Genomic DNA, 18156 nt, shown 5'->3' on the forward strand with positions numbered 1-18156 from the left:
ATGGGCCAAGAATGGATTCTGGTCGAGGGGGCAATGTAGGGTAAGCAAACTTAGTGTAATGATGGAGAAAACGACTGCAGTGAGAAACGGCTTGTTCGAGCTGGTCAAAGAGGAAGATCCGAAATCCTTCAAATTCTATGGACCCTAGGCTGAGGATTTGAATTTTAATTGATCGGGAGAGGACGCCAGACTTGTACACATGCTCATGAACTTTGACTGCTAGAAAATCTTGTTTGACCGAAAAGCAGTGGTTTAGGGCAGATTCTACTAATAGTTCATTAGGTCTAACCTTAGTAGGTAGGAAGGTGACCTAAAACAAATGCGTGTGATGGGCGTAATTTGCATGTGGTGTAAGCTGGCAAGAGCGAAGAACATTAAGCATGTGGTAGAAAAAGCTTATACCCGGCCGTTGACGACGCTCCTTCGAGAGAACAATAGTTGTGGACGCAGGTGGCAGCAGAGCAGGATCGGCTGCCGGCGGCGAGGATGACGTACGCCCGTTAGATGACGGCAAGGCTGTCCCCGGTGGTGAGCATGAAGCATGCCCCATAGGCACGGGCCAAGGGAAGCGAAGCAGGATGCCCAGCTTATGAAAGTCACCCATAGAAGTGATGAGCGCGGCAACGACAGGCGAGGCCACTGTGAAGGAGAAGCAGGAATCTCCGTCATGCGTGACGTTGAATTGGTGGTGCGTGCCGCCGAATAGGCAAGCTAGGATGAGACCCATCGTGATGGCGTCAAGGGCGAATGGGAACTGAATGACGCGTGCATACATGCGGCATCCATGCGGTTGGTTTGGTGGATGCTGGGAGACGAGCGAGCGACATTGTGTCCAAGCTACGCTTTCAAAGTGAAGACTCAGATCCTCTAGAATTTGGAGCAGGTGAGTCAACGGCATGCATGTGGCAGTGTGGGGAGGAGAAGGTGAGATCGGAGGCAGAGTTCTCAAAAAAGAGAAGGAGTAAGCACGGAAGCGAAGTGTGGATTGTGCGAGGATGATCTCTGCTATACGCGCAGAAGCCACATGGAAGCGATAGACAAGGGGAGAGCATTGGGCAACGAAGAAGTCAGCGGCAGCACCGCCAAGAACAGCCTGGAGCAGGGCGGCGACGATAGTGGCATCAAGGCGATGGTTGGAGTGGTGTTGATGTAGAGCGGCGAAGCGAGGTGGATGGCGGGGGTGGTGATGTTGAGGCGGAGGTAGTATGAGGCATCATCCTCGAACTCCAAGCCCATGGCATTGCCATAGTCTAGGAAGCAGCGGAGCGCAACCTGCCCGGCTTTTACATAAGGCGGGTTAAAAAATGGCGATGGTGGAGGAGCTACTGTTGGGAGGAGTTCGTCGCCAAGATCGGTCAATGAATATCATCACAACAACTAGACAACGTCTTGAACTACTTAACGACGTAACTTGTCGTTGCTAGATGAGACCAATAAAGGTCAGGACGAGAGTTTTCACCTCTGTGCGTGAAGAGGTGTTCTAGTCAGAATCTTGATGATGGATCGTTCAATTGTGACACCCGGGTAATCAAGCTACAGTAACCCTCTGGTAATGATGCCACGTCACCTTGATTATTGTTGATAATCTCGTGTTAGCTCGGAACCGAACCAAATTCAAATTTGAATTAAAGTCAAAACAATTAAAGTTTTCAAAAGTCAAAACTAAATTGTTCCTAATGTGTCTAATAATCCATAATAAATGCTGGTGAAGAAATCATCTCTTAATAAAATACTTAAATGCACTAAATAAACTAAAACAGTAGCAAAAACAATTATTTAAATGCTTTAAAATGATAAACAATTACAAACTAATATATTTAGGTGCCAAGTTAATTGTGGCAGTGGTATAATTCCTATTACCAATTTAGGGATCATTTTTGTACTTCACAAAACTAAAATACAATGAGGAACAAAATAAAACAGAAAAGAAATAAAATACATAAAAGAATAAAAAACAGAAACAACAAAAAGAGATGAAAGACCCTCCCTGGCCGTTCGGCCCAGCTAGGCTACCAGGCCCACCTAGCTGGCCCGTCCCGCCTCCCTTATGCCCTCACACCCCAACCGAACCCTAGCCCACGTTCCCCACTCGCTCCCCCCCCCTCCCGCTCGCTCGTTGTCTCCCCCGATCTGGATCGAGATCGGGGCGAGGACCCGAAACCGCCCGACGCCGCCCCGCGTCATCCTCTGCTCGTTGGAGGGACGGGCCGCGACGTTGCTGGCCTGCCTCCTGCGCCTCTGCTTCCTCCCGATGCCAGCCATCGCCATGGCTGCCTCGACTCCCCGTCCTCGACCTCTTCTCCAACCACGCCACATAGCCATCGCCATCACCGGTCTTCTCCGCCACAGTCATCTTCGTCCGCCGCCGTTCATCGTCGGTTCCGACGGCTTCACTGCATCCCGCGCCTCCCCGAGCCTCTCCCCGTCAACGATGTGAGCTGGCGCGCCTTTCCCCTCTACCTCCCCCTCGATCTGCATCCTCTAGTCGCCGTGCTCGTCGGTTCCATCCCGCTCTAGAAGTCGCCATGGCCGGCGCTCCACTCACGCCGACACCCGCCCCAGGTCGCGCCCCGGCCTCCCGTTGCCGCACTCGGCCGTGCCCTTCACCAACGCGCGCGCCCGCGCCTATAGCCGCCGCTGCCCACACTCCCCTGCATCCATCCTCGCTCGGGCGCCTCCTCCCGCGCAGCCCGTCGCTCACCTCGCCTCGAGTCACGGCGCCCCGTCGCCGGCCTGCTGCTGCATCGCCCGCAGCCCCCCCTCCCGTGCGCTGCTCCCGCCTTCCCCGCAGACGGCCGCCGCGCCCGCACCTCGCCGAGACCACGCGCGCGCCGTCCCTGGCCTCGCCCCGTCCACCGCAGCTCGCCCCCCCCCACTGGCTGCCGGCGCCCATGCCGCGGGCCACGTCCGAGGTCAGCCCCGTTCGGCCTCGGGCACGGGCACCACGCCCGCACCCAGCGCCCGACCCGCAAGGCCTCTGTGCCACAGACAACAGGGCCCACCCCCTGTGAACGAAAAATAATAATAATAATAATAATACTAATTAAATTAATTTTAAAAAAATGAATTAATAAATAATAACTAAAATTAATTAAAATGGCAATTAATTAATTGATTAAAGGATTAATTAAATTAATTAATCTTGATTAGATTAACCTGATTACTAGTTAACTTAATTAACCCCCTGATTAGACTAATCAATCAATGACATGAGGGTCTCACACATAGTTGACCCAGTCAACTACTCAGTTGACTGCTGACGTCAGCATGATGTCATGCTGACGTCATCTTTTACTATTTTGGATAATGTTGAGTTAAAATATTTAAATTAGTCCTAAAAATGATTTAAATCTTTTAAAAATTAATATAAATAAACCGTAGCTTAGATGAAAATACTTTCTACATGAAAGTTGCTCAGAACGACGAGACGAATCCGGATTCGCAGTCCGTTCGTCCGCCACGCATCCCTAACATAGCGAACACGCAATTTTCCCCCCTCCGGCTCCTCTACCCGAAAACGCGAAACACCGAGGATACTTTCCCGGATGTTTCCCCCTTCATCGGTATCACCTCATACCGCGATAGGGCACCCCTAGCACCGATACTTGTCATGTCATGCATCACTATGCATCTGTTTGCTTAAATATTTATTGTTTCTCCCCCCTCTTCTCTCGCTAGACACCGAGACCGACGCCGCTGCTACCCAGTACGACTACGGTGTTGACGACCCCTCTCTCTTGCCAGAGCAACCAGCCAAGCCCCCCCCTTTGATCACCAGATATCGCCTACTCTTCTCTATACTGCTTGCATTAGAGTAGTGTAGCATGTTACTGCTTTCCGTTATTCCTATCCTGATGCATAGCCTGTCCTTGCTACTACTGTTGTTACCATTACCTGCTATCCTACTGCTTAGTATAGGATGCTAGTGTTCCATCAGTGGCCCTACACTCTTGTCCGTCTGCCATGCTATACTACTGGGCCGTGATCACTTCGGGAGGTGATCACGGGCATATACTATGTACTTTACACAGTTACATTACTTATGATACTGTTCGGAGATGGGGGCTAAAGGGGCAGGTGGCTCCATCCCGGTAGAGGTGGGCCTGGGTTCCCGACGGCCCCCGACTGTTACTTTGTGGAGGAGCGACAGGGCAGGTTGAGACCACCTAGGAGAGAGGTGGGCCTGGCCCTGGTCGGCGTTCGCAGATACTTAACACGTTTAACGAGATCTTGGTATTTGATCTGAGTCTGGCTACTGGCCTATACGCACTAACCATCTACGCGGGGACAGTTATGGGCACTCGACGTCGTGGTATCAGCCGAAACCTTCGTGACGTCAGCGACTGAGTGGCGCGCGCCGGATTGGACCGTAAGCCTGCTCTTGTATTAAGGGGGCTAGTTCTGCTTCCGGCCGCGTTCGCAACGTGCAGGTGTGCAAAGGGCGATGGGCCCAGACCCCTGCGCCATAGGATTTAGACCGGCGTGCTGACCTCTCTGTTGTGCCTAGGTAGGGCTGCGACGTGTTGATCTTCCGAGGTCGGGCATGACCCAGGAAAGTGTGTCCGGCCAAATGGGATCAAGCGTGTTGGGTTATGTGGTGCACCCCTGCAGGGAAGTTAATCTATTCGAATAGCCGTGATCTTCGGTAACAGGACGACTTGGAGTTGTACCTTGACCTTATGACAACTAGAACTGGATACTTAATAAAACACACCCTTCCAAGTGCCAGATACAATCGGTGATCGCTCTCTAACAGGGCGACGAGGAGAGGATCGCCGGGTAGGATTATGCTATGCGATGCTACTTGGAGGACTTCAGTCTACTCGCTTCTACATGCTGCAAGACGGAGGCTGCCAGAAACGTAGTCTTCGAAAGGACTAGCTATCCCCCCTTATCCCGGCTTTCTGCAGTTCGGTCCACATATAATAGCCTTATTCCAGTTGATACCAATGCATATATATGTAGTATAGCTCCTTGCTTGCGAGTACTTTGGATGAGTACTCACGGTTGCTTTCTCCCTCTTTTCCCCCTATCCCTTCTACCTGATTGTCGCAACCAGATGTTGGAGCCCAGGAGCCAGACGCCACCTTCGACGACGACTCCTACTACACCGGAGGTGCCTACTACTACGTGCTGCCCGCTGACGACGACCAGGAGTAGTTAGGAGGATCCCAGGCAGGAGGCCTGCGCCTCCTTCGATCTGTATCCCAGTTTGTGCTAGCCTTCTTAAGGCAAACTTGTTTATCTTATGTCTGTACTAAGATATTGTTGCTTCCGCTGACTCGTCTATGATCGAGCTCTTGTATTCGAGCCTTCAAGGCCCCTGGCTTGTAAGATGATGTTTGTATGACTTATTTTATTTGTAGAGTTGTGTTGTGATATCTTCCCGTGAGTTCTTGATCTTGATCGTACACATTTGCGTGCATGATTAGTGTACGGTCAAATCGGGAGCGTCACATCAATGGTCACTTCGGCCGGCACTTCACACAAGGGCCAAAAAGCACTAGTAGATTGGTGGTGCATCTTCTCGCCTTAGACCACCGCCAGGGCCGCCAGATGGATGCCCATATCTCAGAGCAGGATTGGCCCCCGCCACTCCACATCGGTGTGGGTCACACTGTGGCATCCACCACACCACTGGAGTCGTTGTCATGGTGCTAGAAGCCGGCAGGAACCACTAATGCACCACTTGCTAATCAGCATCAGATCTGCCTCTGGCGCCTTGAACCTCCTCATGTGATTGTTGCTTCCCTCACACCAGACGAATAACCCCTCAGCGGAGACGAAGGACTTCCCGCCCCCACTTACACACACTTAATTTTTGCGATGTATTGCTCTGGACTAAAAACCACTTGATCAATCGAACATGATAGCATGAACCAATACCCGCAGCGGTCGCTTAATGCGATAAATAGACGCTGCAGTATTTATGCAGTTTGTATGCCGCACATCAGACCCACAAGAAAGGAGATGAGCTTCACAAAAGCAAGGGCTACGAACATGTTTCAGTTCAAAAAGAAGAAGAGAGGAGATGTTCTGTTATGTGCAATCTTCTGATGTACGTCATGTACAAGAATGACGAAGCCTTTGCTTTTATCAGTTTTCCAAGTTATTGGGCCATGAGTGTGAGAATTAAGAATCCACGCTGTTGGGCCTTCCAGGCATCTCTGGGCTGCTACGGTTGAAACAGCAGGGAACACGAGAGACAGGTACTCCCTCCAGTACCTCCTGTCCTTTTTATTTCGCATATAAAAATTATCTGAAGTCAAGCATCCTAAACTTTGACCATATTTCTATTTATATTTACCTACTATTAAAAAGAGGTGATATTCTTGGTTTCGTCCCGCTTCGTTTCATCCCGCTTCAATTAATTTCACGTAAGCTATTTGCATGGTTTCGTTATTTGCCACCCGTTTGGCCCAACGGAGGAAGCCCATCTGAGGACGCACTATAGCCCAGGTCCGGAGAGCTGGCAAAAAAAAAATAGCCGACGGGAGGGTTCGATCACATAACCTGCCAACTGACCACGCACAGTTTGTCCAACTAACCTAGCTAGAGATATGAGATGATTTTTTTCCGTTGCAACGCACGGGCCTTTTTGCTATTATATTAAAAAACGTCAACATCTACCATATTAAAGTTATACAATATGAAAATTAAATTCATGTTGCATCTAAGGATACTGATTTCATATTGTTAATGTTGGTGTTTTTTGCTACAAAGTTGATCAAACTTTATGAAGTTTGACTTCTGATAAATCTTATATGCAGAGTAAAAATGACCGGAGGGAGTATTTCTCAAAAAAGAAAATAAGACGTTTAGTACCACCTCGCTAGCCAAAGGAAGCACAACGGCTGAAGATGTTATAAAAGTAGACCCAGGCTAATGTTTTGAAGCATACCTTTCTCGGTCTTTTGGCTAAGATCAAGTGTAGTATTTGTTCTTATCAGTTTAATATCTGATATGTGAGCCATGTGCCCACAACGATATTAAATTTATTTTTTGTGGGAAAGGTTCTCCATAGTGGCTTGCCATTAAGGCCCTCACGTGTCGCTTGGGCGTTGCACTACATCCCAAGGAAGACGCACCCCAACCAATACGAATTAAACAATTCTTATTCTTTTGAAAAGAATAATTTTTAATCATGATAACAGTGCTGGTGCTTGTGACATGCACATGACTCATTGTACTCACTATTTTTTAGTGTTTAATTTTAATTTTTGATTGTTGTGCCTTCTTCGCTTGGCTTCCACCTCCTGGAGCATTCGTTGGGCAATAAAAGCTTAATGGACCCGATGCTTTGTTATTTGAATCAGTTGGATTTGTTTATACTCACATGAACTGTTTCTTTTCTTGCTTGGTGCATCATCAAGCAGAAGACAAGAATGATTCAATCCTGTGTTCGCTTTCCAGCATTATCTAGAATAAATTTTGAGTGAAGTGCATCCTAGGTCCTCGAACTATTTCGAAGGTGTCATGTAGGTCCGCAAACTATGAAAAGTGTCATCTAGGTCCTCAAAAATCCTTGAACTGTAATAAGTGTGTATATATGTGACACCTCCGAAATAGTTCAAGGACCTACATGACACCTTTGAAATAGTTTGAGGACCGGGATGACACACATATTGCACTTTGAGGACATGGATGACGATTTTCATACTTCGAGTACCTACGTGACACCTCTGAAATAGTTCGAGGACCTATGATGCACTTCACTCATAAATTTGCCTATTAATGTGTCAGATTTTCGTGCTTTTGAATATTAGCAACTGATAGTTGTCTGTCTATTTAATGCAATAGAGTAGCACTGCACCACGAAGTCAAGAATGTATTTTACAATTTATTGTCCAATTCCTTGCACTGCTTAGCATCACAAGGCGATCTGAAATTGCAAAGGTACATGAAGCAAGTGGCAGCATATTTTTCTTGTGAAACTAGCGTGGAAACAAGAAGCTTATTCCAAGGGAGGCCCTTCGGTGATGTTCCAGAGTTAAGTTCTTACTTGAACAGTTAAATTCAGCGTCAAATATATTCCCTCCGTTCCGAATTACTTGTCGCAGGTATGGATGTATCTAGATGTATTTTAGTTCTACATACATCCATTTCTGCAACGACGAGTAATTTGGAACGGAGGGAGTAGAACTCTACGTACGCAGTTTAGAGCACCTAGCGTGACAAAAATATGCAATTCAGCGTCATCAAGATTCAAGAGTTAAATTCAGAGTACCACAGTGTGCAGTATTTCCCAGCTGAACGGCAGAATGATAAAGGCCGCCCAGCATATTTCCAAATTCATCCGAGTCAGACTCAAATGTCTTAACAAAAGTAGACAAAGTGTAGAGGCAAACACACAGCCAAAATACAGTACATCCTAAACCACAGGAAGCAGTTTGATAACCTGCAAAGCAGAGACATTCAAACGTAGATCTTGGAAAGATGAATAGCCTTCAACTGGTCAGTGCAGACTGTGCAAACTCTTTCATGTGCTAAAGCAACTATATGCCAACGAGGTTCAGAATCATGGTGGCGGGTCCAGGTGTCTCCACTGATCCAGTAAAGACGCTGGCAACAACTGACAATGTGGTGGACAAGACTGTATGGCCTTGGTATGGGGCCGCTGGCACTGACGAAGTTTCCATCGCACAGCGGCGACCAGGTACCTCTGCCCAGATCATAATGCCGCAGTCGGCCGCTGTTAGTTGGGTTGAGGACGGTGATGGAGTTCCCCTGAACGAATGGTAGGTTTCTGGAGTTGACGGCCATGCTCCAAGTGCCAATGAAGAGGGCATGGTCGCCGATGCTTGTCAATGGTGTGGCGGGGATTCCGAGCATGAGGTCAGCAAGCCGGATAACCACAAGCTGGGAGTGTCTGTCAGTATAGCCGACCAGAAGAAGTTCAGAATTGCACTCCACCAGGTAAGCCTTAGCCATCTGATTAGCTGGACATGTGGCGATCATTTGTGGCGGTGTAGACGGCCACGAGGAGGAACTGGAGCTATCTGGTGGATTGACGCGCATGATGTGTGAGGGTTTGTTTTTCGAGATCCTCACAGTGTAGAGGCTGCCACGGAATGGCAGTGCTGTCATCATGCCAGTCATCATCCAGCTTGTGTGAGTCCAGTGCTTGTCACCGGTGGATACGTACGCCATGCGCTCGGCGTGGCTGAGCGCGACCATGATGGTAATACTGCCACCCACATGGACGGAGACAGCCGCGTGGACCATCCGTAGTCGAAGATCATAAGGGCCATTCAGAAAGATCCCAAACTTACTCATGTACAAGCAGAGGGAGGCAAGGGGAGGTGGAGGAGGCAGATAACAGCATCCTTCTTGCGCTGCAGGAGAAGGAGGCCGTCAGGGCAGTCAAGCACGGAGTGGTCCTCGAAGCACGGGAGGTGCACGCGGATGAAGATGCCGGTGTAGATGTTGAGGAAGCAGATGTAGCCGCCCAATGCAGGGTGGCCGGGGTGAAGCCCGTTGCCCTCCGGAAACATCATCCATTGCCGTGGGTGAAAGTGCGGGTCTACCATGCCGCAGCCGCGCGGGCTAAGAGTGTTGGCACGCCACTGCTTGCACACTGCACGGAACCAGACGTAGTGCAGCAGGTCGCTAGAGAGTACCCGGTCAGCGATCAGCCTCAGCAAATCAGCATTCAGCGACTCCCAGCACAGGACATAGGCTTGTTGAGTGCCGCGCCCACTGCAACGGTGTTGGTTGGTGGCTATGCTTGCTCCAACACTTGTCATCCCGTTTCCCCCTGGGAAGGAATAAGACTTGTCAGCTGAGTTCTAACAAGTAGAAATATTATTACAATGCTACTAGTCAGAACTCAAACTTGCTCAATGACATTGCTTTAGTGCTATTTATGAAAATGCCACCCATCATTTGTTTTCTTCTATTTTTGCCATGTACGGCACTACCGTTAAGTCAACGCACTTTGACACACTTCGGATGATCTGAAAATTGATAAGTTCGTCATACCCTTTGCGATGTTTAGGACTGCAAACTGTTGAAGGTTGTGAGCCAAAAGAAGCACAACAGCACCAGCACATCCACGGTCAGATTTTGACAACAGTCAGCCAGCATCTCTCGACAACACAGACACCAGTAAATAATCAATCCAATTTTGCCCAGATACGACTATAAGAAGAACAAAAATATTATCCAAACGGTTGTTGGAGTTTATGCGGCACTATAGCTAGGACTGCAAACGGTTGCAGGTTGTGAGCCAAAAGAAGCGCAATCACAATCAGATTCTGACAACAGATTCAGCCAACATCTCTCGACAACACAAACACCGGTAAATAATCAATTTGTTTTCGCTCACATATGACTACAAGCAGAACGCAACGGAAAACAAAATCTAGAACCTATCAGATTTTGCATCACAAACAAAAACATTATCCATCCATAACCTATACGATTTCGCTAACACAATAAGGGCCAATTCTTTTGAGGTATGGTTTATGCATAAGCTCATGTAAAATAAGCCTCAGATAATCTCCTGTGGAAATAAGTTCCTCAGAATAAGCCAGCTAGCTCCTTCCGGTTCCTATCCCTCCAGTTTAATTCTGATATACCCTATGAAAAGTCTGTAATGCCCATGTAATCTGTTCATACACTCATGGCAGTACATCATGAGTCCTACATAACCATGGCAATTCATAGTCTCATGGCAGTACTAATCTTGTTCATGGTCAGACCCACACTCATATAGCAACAAATACAAGAATTGCAGAAATTAAACAAGGTCAGACGCACACTATCTATTCTTCCTTCATGGCAGAACATCGTATACAAGCACAAAATTTGTTCATACACTCATATAGCAATAAATATTTATACACTCATATAGCAGCACTAATCTTGTTCATACACTAAAAAAAATTAACAGGCATTTACTGTCTCAAGACACCTGTACGCACACACGCATCAGTATACATGTTGTCCCAAATCTTTCAGTTCACTCGCTCTGCACGAACGATCTCCGCGCATTGCAAAATCGTACGCAAGGTTGACTGAAAAATTGCAATTGTAAGTTTGTAACTGAACGCATTGGACTGTAAATATGCAGTTGTGCAGACCTGTTGCCGAGGATCCGGTGGAGCGCGACGATGTGGTCCTCCTCCTGCTGCGAGAAGCAGCCGCGCTTGAGGTCGGGGCGGGAGTAGTTGATCCACCGCAGGCAGCAGCTCTTGCCGCAGCGGTTCAGCCCGGCCAGCCTGAGGAGTGAGCTCCAGCAGCCGACGACGTGGCGGTTGATGTGCGGCCGTCGCGCGGGACAGAGGAGGGGCGCGTCTACCCAGCACCGCCGGCGTCCATGTCGTCGGCTTGGAGAAAGGCGGCTGGAGGCGGGGCCGGGGGCGGCGGTGAAACCTAGGCAGACTGCAGAGGAGAGGGACGAGAGGAATACAGGGCGAGCTGCGCTACCCTATTTTTTCCTATCGTTCTGGGAGGACGCGGTGGCATTTTGGGCGTAATTCCGTATATGGAAGAAAAAAAATTATAATCTTCAATGGACATCACCAAATTTTGCTACATTATCGAGATACAATATCACTCTCAATTTCGTGAAATCATGAATCATTTTAAACTCGTGAACATATTTGAAATCGTGAACATTTTTTAAATTCATGAACACTTATACAAATTTTCGAACATTTCTAGAATCAAGAGCATTTTTTGAATTCATGAACATTCTATACTATTTGAAAATATTCTTTTAGAAATTGTGAACATTTTTGTAAACAATTTTCTTGAATCATCAAACATTTAGAACAGCGGACATTTTTATGGGAATTGGTGGAACAATTTTTCAAATTCATGACATTTTTTATTTAACAAATATTTTTTGAAATGCATGATCATTTTTAGAATTAGGGAACATTTTTTGAATGAATAAATTATTTTGTAAGCCATGAACAATTTTTTTAATTTCCAGGATATTTTTCCATTCATGAACTTTTTTTGAATTGGTGAAATTTTGTTCGACTTCATTAAAAAAATTAATACACAAACTTTCTAAAAAATCATAAACATTTTTTATTCCCCGAATATTTGTTTTCAGAATGTCGATTTTCTTGATAAGCAAACATTTCTTTATAAAATCATGAACATTTCTTGAATCCACAAACATTTTATGATTTATTAAACATTTTGTTTCAAAATTCTCATTTTAAAAAAAATTTGGAACTTTTTTAAGTACCAAATTATTTAAAGTGGAAAAAAATTAAAAGGAAGAGAAAATAAAAAATAAAAACGAAATTTGAAAAAGAGGTCGTCCAGACATGGGTCGTCCCAAACGGGCGCGCTGCTTCGTCTCGCAGCGCGCAAAGCGTAGTATAGGAGGTCCCTACTGCATGGGCCAGCCCAGGCGGAGGATTCCTCTATGTGAAACTTTTTTTATCACTTATATGTGGCATTGATGGGTAATATTCTTTAGAGGTAATTTTCATGACGTACCGCCAGAAATAATAGCCCCTTTATTATTAGGTATAGATAAAAGCACCTACAAGGCTACAACCAAGGTCATCAAATTCGGCCCCTCAAAAGCACTCGGGTGCATCCGCGAGCACTGACCAAGCACTCGTTAATTTGAGTCCTTCACATCCACACTCCTTATATCCCATACTCTATATTCATACTACTCATGCGACGTGAACGTAAATTACGTAGATCATTAGACAGATTATGAAACGGACATAGACATGTACATTCTGGTCACCAAAAGATCAGAGACGAATCTCTCAAAGTTCACATAATCCACATACAATGGTCAGGTTCTAACTTGAGACATAAATAACTAGAAATTAACGACGGAGACGGTGAAGATTCACCACTTCCTCGTCGGGCCTCTGCCCTCACTAGTAGAAAAAGTCTCATTTATCCCGGTTCATAAGGCCCATTTGTCCCGGTTGAGGAACCGGGACTAAAGGATCGGTACTAAAGCCCAAAACCTTTAGTCCCGGTTCGCCTACGAACTGGGACAAATGGGGCTCCACGTGGCAAATGGGCCTTGCCCAAGCAGGGGACCTTTTGTCCCGGTTGGTAGCACCAACCGGGACCAATAAGTGAAGAAAATATGTCCTAGAGGCAATAATAAAGTTGTTATTATATTTTCTTATATCATGATAAATGTTTATTATTCATGGTAGAATTGTATTAACCGGAAACTTAGTACATGTGTGAATACATAAACAAACAGAGTGTCAGTAGTATGCTCTACTTGACTAGCTCGTTAATCAAAGATTGTTAAGTTTCCTAGCCATGGACAAAGAGTTGTCATTTGATAAGCAGGATCACATCATTAGAGAATGATGTGATTGACTTGACCCATCCGTTAGCTTAGCATGATGATCGTTACAGTTTCATTGCTAATGCTCTCTTCATGACTTATACATGTTCCTCGGACTATGAGAGTATGCAACTCCCGAATACCGGAGGAACACCTTGTGCGCTATCAAACGTCACAACGTAACTGGGTGATTATAAAGATGCTCTACAGGTGTCTCCGATGGTGTTTGTTGAGTTGGCATAGATCAAGATTAGGATTTGTCACTCCGAGTATCGGAGAGGTATCTCTGGGCCCTCTCGGTAATGCACATCACTATAAGCCTTGCAAGCAATGTGACTAATGAGTTAGTTACGGGATGATGCATTACAGAACGAGTAAAGAGACTTGTCGGTAACGAGATTGAACTAGGTATTGAGATACCGACTATCGAATCTCGGGCAAGTAACATACCGATGACAAAGGGAACAACGTATATCGTTATGCGGTTTGACCGATAAAGATCTTCGTATAATATGTAGGAACCAATATGAGCATCCAGGTTCCTCTATTGGTTATTGACTGGAGATGAGTCTCGGTCATGTCTACATAGTTCTCGAACCTGTAGGGTCCGCGCGCTTAACGTTCTATGACGATTTGTATTATGAGTTATGTGATTTGATGACCGAATTTTGTTCGGAGTCCCGGATGAGATTGGGGACATGACGAGGAGTCTTGAAATGGTCGAGACGTAAAGATCGATATATTGGAAGGCTGTATTCGGACATTGGAAAGGTTCCGAGTGATTCGGGTATTTTTCGGAGTACCGGAGAGTTACGGGAATTCGTATTGGGCCTTAATGGGCCATACGGGAAAGGAGAGAAAGGCCTCAAGGGTGGTCGTGCCTGGACTGGTCCGAATTGGACTAGGGAAAGGGAGCGCCCCCTTCCTTCCTTCCTTCTCCTTCTCCCTTCCCTTTTTCCTATTCCATGTGGGAGGTGGAATCCTACTAGGACTAGGGAGTCCTAGTAGGACTCCACACTTTGGGCGCGCCCTATGAGGGCCGGCCTCCTCCTCCCTCCATCCTTTATATATGTGGCCAGGGGGCATCCCATAGACACACAAGTTGATCATTGATCCTTTAGCCGTGTGCGGTGCCTCCCTCCACCATAATCCACCTCGGTCATATCATCGTAGTGCTTAGCCGAAGCCCTGCGACGGTAGCATCATCATCACCGTCATCACGCCATGGTGCTGACGAAGCTCTCCCTCGACACTCAGCTGGATCGAGAGTTCGTGGGACGTCACCGAGCTGAATGTGTGCAGATCGCGGAGGTGTCGTACTTTTGGTACTAGGATAGGTCGATCGTGAAGACGTACAACTACATCAACCGCGTTGTCATAACGCTTCTGCTTACGGTCTACGAGGGTACGTGGACAACACTCTCCCCTCTCATTGCTATGCATCACCATGATCTTGCGTGTGCACTAAACTATCAAGTAGATCAATAGCTCGCGATGTAGCTCCCTGTTTATTTTTGATATGTTCCTAGAGAAAAACTATGTTGAAAGATGATAGTAGCAATGATGCAGACTAGGTTCGTGATATGAGGATTATCCTCATTACTGCACAGAAGAATTATGTCCTTGATGCACCGCTAGGTGACAGGCCTATTGTAGGAGCAGATGCAGACGTTATGAACATTTGACAAGCTCGGTATGATGACTACTTGATAGTTTAGTGCACCATGCTTTACGGCTTAGAACCTGGACTTCAGGAATGTTTTGAACGCCACAGAGCATATAAGATGTTCCAAGAGTTGAAATTTGTATCTCATACTCATGCCCGTGTCAAGAGGTATGAGACCTTTGACAGTACTTTGCCTACAAGATGGAGGAGAATAGCTCAACGAGTGAGCATGTGCTCAGAATGTCTGAGTACTACAATCACTTGAATCAAGTGGGAGTTAATCTTCCCGATAAGATAGTGATTGACAGAGTTCTCTAGTCACTATCACCAGGTTACTAGAACTTTGTGATGAACTATAATATTCAAGGGATAACAGAAACGATTCCCAAAGCTCTTCGCGATGCTGAAATCGGCGAAGGTAGAAATCAAGAAAAAGCATCAAGTGTTGATGGTTGACAAGACCACTAGTTTCAAGTAAAAGGGCAAGGGAAAGCAAGGGAACTTCAAGAAGAATGGCAAGCAAGTTTCCACTCCCATGACGAAGCCCAAAGCTAGACCAAAGCCTGAAACTGAGTGCTTCTACTACAAAGGAAATGATCACTGGAAGTGGAACTGCCCTAGATACTTGGCGGATAAGAAGGATGGAAAAGTGAACAAAGGTATATTTGATATACATGTTATTGATGTGTACTTTACTAGTGTTTATAGCAAACCCCTCAGTATTTGATACTAGTTCCGTTGCTAAGAGTAGTAACTCGAAATGGGAGTTGCAAAATAAACAAAGACTAGTTGAGGACGAGGTGACGATGTGTGTTGGAAATGATTCCAAGGTTGATAAGATCATCATCGCACACTCCCTTTACCTTCGGGATTAGTGTTGAACCTAAAATAAATGTTATTTGGTGTTTGCGTTGAGCATAATATGATTGGATCATGTTTATTGCAATACGATTATTCATTTAAGTCAAAGAATAATTGTTATTCTATTTACATGAATAAAACCTTTTGTGGTCATACACCCAAGGTGAATGGTTTATTGAATCTCGATCGTAGTGATACACATATTCATAATATTGAAGCCAAAAGATGCAAACTTAATAATGATAGTGCAACCTATTTGTGGCACTGCCGTTTAGGTCATATTGGTGTAAAGCGCATAAAGAAACTCCATGCTGATGGACTTTTGGAATCACTTGATGATTGCGAACCATGCCTCATGGGCAAGATGACTAAGACTGTGTTCTCCGAAACAATGGAGCGAGCAACTGACTTATTGGAAATAATACATACTGATGTATGCGATCCATAAGTGTTGAGGCTCGGGGTGGGTATCGTTATTTTCTGACCTTCACAGATGATTTGAGCATATATGGGTATATCTACTTAATGAAACATAAGTCTGAAACACTTGAAAAGTTCAAAGAATTTCAGAGTGAAGTGGAAAATCATCGTAACAAGAAAATAAAGTTTCTACGATCTGATCGCGGAGGCGAATATTTGAGTTACGAGTTTGGTCTTCATTTGAAACAATGTGGAATAGTTTTGCAACTCACGCCACCTCGAACACCATAGCATAATGGTGTGTCCGAACATTGTAATTGTACTTTATTGGATATTGTGTGATCTATGATGTCTCTTACCGATTTACCACTATTGTTTTGGGGTTATGCATTAGAGACAGTTGCATTCACGTTAAATAGGGCACCATCTAAATCCGTTGAGATGACACCGTATGAACTATGGTTTGGCAAGAAACCAAAACTGTCATTTCTTAAAGTTTGGGGTTTCGATGCTTATGTGAAAAACTTTCAAACTGATAAGCTCGAACCCAAATCGGAGTAGTGTGTCTTCATAGGATACCCAAAATAAATTGTTGGGTACACCTTCTATCACAGATCCGAAGGCAAGATATTTTGTTGCTAAGAATGGATCCTTTCTAGAGAAGGAGTTTCTCTCGAAAGAAGTGAGTGGGAGGAAAGTAGAACTTGATGAGGTAATTGTACCTTCTCCCGAATTGGAAAGTAGTTCATCACATAAATCATTTCCAGTGATTTCTACACCAATTAGTGAGGAAGCTAATGATGATGATCATGAAACTTCAGATCAAGTTACTACTGAAACTCGTAGGTCAACCAGAGTACGGTCCGCACCAGAGTGGTACGGTAATCCTGTTTTGGAAGTCATGTTACTAGACCATAACGAACCTACAAACTATGAGGAAGCGATGATGATCCCAGATTCTGCAAAATGGCTTGAGGCCATGAAATCTGAGATGGGATCCATGTATGAGAACAAAGTATGGACTTTGATTGACTTGCCCGATGATCGGTGAGTCATTGAGAATAAATGGATCTTCAAGAGGAAGACGAACGATGATAGTAGTGTTACTATCTACAAAGCTCGAATTGTCCCAAAATGTTTTCAACAAGATCAAGGTGTTGACTACGATGAAATTTTCTCACTCGTATTGATGCTTGAAAGTCTGTCCGAATCATGTTAGCAGTTGCCGCATTTTATGAAATCTGGCAAATGGATGTCAAAACTGCATTCCTTAATGGATTTCTTAAAGAAGAGTTGTATATGATGCAACCAGAAGGTTTTGTCAATCCTAAAGGTGCTAACAAAGTGAGCAAGCTCTAGCGATCCATCTATGGACTGGTGCAAGCATCTCGGAGTTGGAATATATGCTTTGATAAAGTGATCAAAGCATATGGTTTTATACAGACTTGCGGTGAAGCCTGTATTTACAAGAAAGTGAGTGGGAGCACTACAACATTTCTGATAAGTATATGTGAATGACATATTGTTGATCTAAAATAATATAGAATTTTCTGGAAAGCATAAAGGGGTGTTTGAAAGGAGTTTTTCAAAGAAAGACCTCGATGAAGCTACTTACATATTCAGCATCAAGATCTATAGAGATAGATCAAGACGCTTGATATATTTTCAATGAGTATATACCTTGACAAGATTTTGAAGTAGTTCAAAATAGAACAGTCAAATAAGGAGTTCTTGCCTTTTTTGCAAGGTGTGAAGTTGAGTAAAGACTCAAAACCCGACCATGACAGAAAATAGAAAGAGAATGAAAAGTCATTCCATATGCCTCAGTCATAGGTTCTATAAAATATGCTATGTTGTGTACCAGACCTATTGTGTACCTTACCATAAGATTGGCAAGAGGGTACAATAGCGATCC

The 18156-nt window shown here is 45.3% G+C and overlaps 1 non-coding gene and 2 pseudogenes across 1 annotated transcript; 1 reads left to right on the plus strand and 2 right to left on the minus strand.

Annotated features, from left to right (window-relative positions):
- Positions 1-310: 310 nt before the first annotated feature.
- LOC125516610 lies at positions 311-2268 on the minus strand (annotated as a pseudogene).
- Positions 2269-6897: 4629 nt separating this feature from the next.
- Positions 6898-7093, plus strand: LOC125517844. Its single transcript, XR_007287844.1, has one exon. It is a non-coding gene; the product is annotated as a U2 spliceosomal RNA (small nuclear RNA).
- Positions 7094-8198: 1105 nt separating this feature from the next.
- LOC125515957 lies at positions 8199-11446 on the minus strand (annotated as a pseudogene).
- Between the last annotated feature and the right edge of the window lie 6710 nt (positions 11447-18156).

The sequence above is a fragment of the Triticum urartu genome, chromosome 6, assembly GCF_003073215.2.
Source record: "Triticum urartu cultivar G1812 chromosome 6, Tu2.1, whole genome shotgun sequence".
Classification (NCBI taxonomy): Eukaryota; Viridiplantae; Streptophyta; class Magnoliopsida; order Poales; family Poaceae; genus Triticum; species Triticum urartu.